At 40.8% G+C, this 5030-nt stretch overlaps 1 protein-coding gene across 1 annotated transcript in view; it reads right to left on the reverse strand.

Moving 5' to 3' along the window:
• The window catches only part of CERS6 (ceramide synthase 6), a 76460-nt gene that overhangs the window by 46383 nt on the left and 25047 nt on the right, over nt 1-5030 (reverse strand). The gene's annotated exons all lie outside the window — the stretch shown is intronic.

Genomic DNA, 5030 nt, shown 5'->3' on the forward strand with positions numbered 1-5030 from the left:
AGGGCCCCGATAAACCAAACTTTTTTTTTTTTTTTTTTTATTTTGAATAGCATAGGGAATGTCAGTGGATACAACCATTGTCAGTCTTTTTTTATTTGCTATCTTCCAGAAACAGAAAGTGAGAAAAAGTCTCTTAGGGGAAATCCTCTTTTAGGGCCCATTTACACCAGATGCGTTGGGCTGTGCTGAGCGGCTGTGCCCATTGCAGTTCCAACGCATAGAATAGGCAATTTGCTCCGGGCCTTATGATGTCAGTTGACACTCCCATGCTGTGGTGGGGTGCACTAGAAAAAAGTAGGACATGCAGTAATTTTTTCAGCACAGCATGTCGGAATGCAATACACCGTATAAAAAGGTGCTGTGAGGAATAGGAATGAATAAAGTGTGACAATTTAATCAAGTTAAAAAAAACCTTCTGCCTAGAAACACTTCAAAACCTCATTCACACAGCTTAAAGTATGCCCGTACAGATCCGTGTGGCGTGAGTACGGACACCCGCACCCACACGGATGTGCAGCTCGGGTGAGCGTATGGCCGTGTACTCCCATAGAGAAGAACAGGCTGCTGCGTACAATCACACAAAGCACCTGTCCTTCCCGGGAACGGCCCGATACGGCCATGCAAGCCGCACGGATGTGTATGAGCCGACTCTTAGCTGTGTGAATGAGGCCCAAAGCTCAACTTCAGGCACAGCTATTTTTATTTTTTGGAATCATTAATGCAGGTTGAGGGGGGTAGACGCACAACACCGGCACTGGTGTCGATCATAGACACCGTTTTGATGAGTCGGGCTCCCTGCTTTACATTTCAGGAGAGAGCTCAGAGAGCCCCTTAAGAAATAAAATAAATAAATAAATAACAGCAGTAATGTAAAAATTAAAGATTGCCAAAAAAAAAAATAGCTGTGCTGTGGGCTTTAAAGGAATCCTGCTGTAAGAGATACCTGTATATGGGGGCAATATTAATTGTCTGGCTGTTGTGATGCTGTCTCCTGTGCTTTCTAACTATCTGATCCAGGGCAGCTATACAGATAAAGGGTTTTGACTTCACTTCCTGCATACTTGTTCAAGATGACTAATTCTGATTGAAAAGGTCAGCAAAGACAAGCCCTGTATATCACTCATGACAGGTTATTTTTGACTGAACATGAAGACATCTCTGAAAAAATCTGTAGAACCATTGCGTGTTTAGCAACTATAAAAGGAGATCCCGTCCGCCCCCATTAATGCCCGACATTACCCTTAACCTTCCTTTTGCTTGTCCCATTGCGTATGCTATTACAGGGCACTTACATAACACTAAAACCATAGCAACAGAACATAAAAATTCACACTCAACGATGCTTGCTGGGCTTTGTGAATAGTTAATCAACTTCAATTAGTCAGCAAAATGATATAAGCAAAAGGCAGAATGTATGTTATTCTCCGTTCAAAGGCAGTACATTCTTTTATTTTATATTTACAGCAAAACATTATATCAAACACTATAACTCCACCGTCGTCAGTGGCGTAATTTTTCTCGCTTATTTTACGGTTTGTTTTTACACTTAACCTTCCACTAGACCTTTTAACAGATGGAAAGGAAAATTGCACAGCCTCATAATTAGAGAGACACCAGCTCCAAATGACTCTATTTGTAATGAAAAAAATGAAAGCTGTTCTGGATATAAAATACTGATTTCATCAAATGTGCTCAGGCAACTCTCTGCAAACGTCCATTTATTGGAGTACAAAGACTGCAGAGGGCACAGCTCTTCCCCGATACTCCAACAGCTGTTTTCTGACATTACAGAATAAAGAACGTCATGTATGTGTCAGCTTCAGCTATCATCATTCAAACGCTGGATTCCAGAGCCTGTGTTATTTATTGGGGCAGTGCCAGTGGAAGAGGCAGATATAACTGGGAGGGCATGACCAACACATGACATCTAACCTACAAGATTGTAAGCTCTCACGGGCAGGACCCTCCTACCTTCCTGACTGTGTTGAAATTGTATTGCTGACTGTATTATCTTCCCCAGTTTTGTAAAGCACTGTGCAAACTGTTGACGCTTTATAAATCTTGTATAATAATAATAAAAATAATAATGATAATAATTGATAATGTCCAGGCCAACATGATGCAGAGCCATGTGTGTGTGCATGTGCACAATCTATCAGACTTGGCATTTGGCGGTACTTAGTAGGCCCCAGAAATGTATACCAATCCACCTCTTAAAACAACTTTCTGTGATCCTGCTATAATATAGTAATTTGAAAGTGAAGATTAAAAGGGCATCTATTGTCAAAAACCAAAAATCAATATGTATTTCTATATTGAACTACCATAACTTTTATCCTACTTCTAATAACCATAGCGACCTAGAAGTTTGTAAAATTACCTTTTTGAATATGTCCATAGGATGTACTTCCTGAATGCACTGACACAATTTCACTCAGCCTTGCGTAGTTTAGACTCAGCCTTGTGCAGTTTAGAGTTAACTTTACATTTTTACTTACCTTTATTGCTATCACATAGGGGGCTCACAATCCCCCTATATGATAGAATTTTAGTGGTGGCAGGTTGTCTTTAAGTAGCTACAATGTGTCACCAGCACACCAAGGTCAGATGTCCAAAACTGTCTTTATTGACCTGGTTGTCTTTAAGGAGACATTAGAGGTCTATTAGACCCCTAATGCCACATTTGCAGACCATTGCAAAGTCTCTGGAAATGATTACTTCCAGTGTAAAGCCAACTGTTGTCTTTACACATGTAAACACACTACCAGCGTATATTATACGTCGGTGGCAGAAAAAAGGTTAAAGGTTAAGTTTACCTTTTGGACCATGTTTCATGTTACACCCATATTCAAGGTGTAACATGATGACATCAACAAACTACCACCACCACCACCACCACCACACACACAGTAACCTGAATCATGGGGTTCTTCTCCTTGCATCTGATGCTGTTGTTTTTATTGCAGTTGCAGTGCGCTACTGAACATGGTTGCTTTACTGGCTCCAATGCAAAACATTTTATAAATGCACATGTTTTTATTTTATGAATATGTGTGCATTTACTATTTTTTCCTAAAAGGTGGAATTTCCCTTTAAGCGAATCTCTTTTGCAAATACATCTGAAAAAAAACAATAAACAGGCTACAACTCCATTATGATTTTTAAAAACCTGATTATTACAATTACATTTGCAAATTCTAAACTCAAAAGATTTGAGGATTGGATAAAGCTACAGGTGGAAAATAAATGTTTGCAGTGGGAGGTAAAGGCTGAATTTCCTGATTCAGAGACAGACCTGGGTCCTCTCATGGCCTTTGAACAGCAGAAGATCCTTCTGCTTCCTTCTTGTTGCAGCTTCGAAGCATTTGCTTCTGACAGTTTTCATATGTTGTGCACAGCAGGATAGTAGTTCCGAGGCATCAAATTTATGCAGCCAGTAAAGTTAACAAATTCTCCCTTTGTGTTTATATAATCTACCTGTTACTTCAACATTCTTAAATCATATGAAGATCGTCCTCCTTAGCACACTTATTATTCTTTCAGCATGTAAGAGAACTATAATTGCCTCCAGTACTCTATTCTGTTGCCAATATATCATGCTGGGAAGAATTATAGTGTAATTTAATTTAGAGCGGCATCACTGTGTCTTTTTGCTCAATTTTGAAATTGTATTATAAGAGAAAATTCCATGTCTGCAAAAAAACTATTTGCAAAGCTGCACTTTATGCCACACGCTAATGGCTTATAGCTGTAAGAAGAAATCTCCACTTTAATTCAATCAGTTTGTAACTCAATGTGAAAAACTGCTTGTTTATGGTTGTAACACACGTTTGGCAGTAAATATTAGCAAAAATACAACTGAAAAAACTTTGTGTATATCATCTAGGATCAACTTTTCTTTTAAAGGTCAACTCCAGCTAACCAGGTTTAGCCCTGTGTGGCAGTGGAAAAGCTCATAAAATTTTTAAATGTTTAAACTTGTTTATTCTCCAAGGTTGTCAATTGCAGTGTGGAAAAACGTAGATTTTGATTTTATTCAATTGGCAGCAACAATATTGACAATTTTGTACAGGTACAGGAACAGACTTGAGATGACAGTCTTTCCCGTTTTTAATTGGATGTCTATAGGTGCCCATGAATGCCTCATGCTAGCCACTGTTCGGGGGAACCAGTGATTGGGCAGATTAGAGAACCCATCCTGTACATCAGGGGTGGTCAATTCATTTTCTCAAGGAGCCACATGAGAAACTGGAACTGTTGTGGAGGGCTGAACCAATAGGTTGAACTACTACTTTTTTCAACTGCACTGCATGGTGTTGCAGTACCGCGTGTTGCAGTACCGCATGTTGCAGCGTGGTCGACCGCATTGCAGCTGGGAGGTGCATTTGGGGTGCCATTCAAATGAATGGCAATGCAACAGACCTGCTGCACTGTAATGTATGGCGTAGGTGTGAATGGACCCTGAATGTCCCCACATAGTATGAGGCACATACTTTCTTTTTCTATTTTTTTTTACAGCCCAGAGGCCTGTCCTTCTGTAATGCTGGGGGCAGGGAAAACATTTGACGTCACTGGTCGCTAAGACTGCCTGGCGGTTCTAGCAACCCATGAATTCAGAGGAAGAGGACCCCTGAGGTCACCTGTTGCTGGTACCCCAGTGGTCCTAGCAACTAACGACTGAAGAGTACCGCAGTCTGGACATGGACAAATCGCCAACCTGCACTGAGCTGGCTTGCAGTAGATGCACCAGCCTTGGAGGCCAGCAAGTCCACTGTCAGCCAGCGATAAATGAGTGCAAGTCAGCAATCTGTCCATTTCAGGGCCGCTGGCCGGAGAGGGACAGAGGGACCGCGGGGCGTAAAATGTTGAGGTCTGCTCTACATCATAGGGGATGGGCATAATAGGTTCAGAGTGTAAATAATGAGTAACATATGTAAAAACTCGAGAGCAACTTTTGCAAAATTATATAAAATATAGCATGACTCTTCATGGGGCAATTTTATCACCCCTACCTTTCCCCCAAAACCTAG

Source organism: Nanorana parkeri, unplaced genomic scaffold (genome assembly GCF_000935625.1).
Source record: "Nanorana parkeri isolate BGI_ZX_2015 unplaced genomic scaffold, ASM93562v1 scaffold1206, whole genome shotgun sequence".
NCBI lineage: Eukaryota > Metazoa > Chordata > Amphibia > Anura > Dicroglossidae > Nanorana > Nanorana parkeri.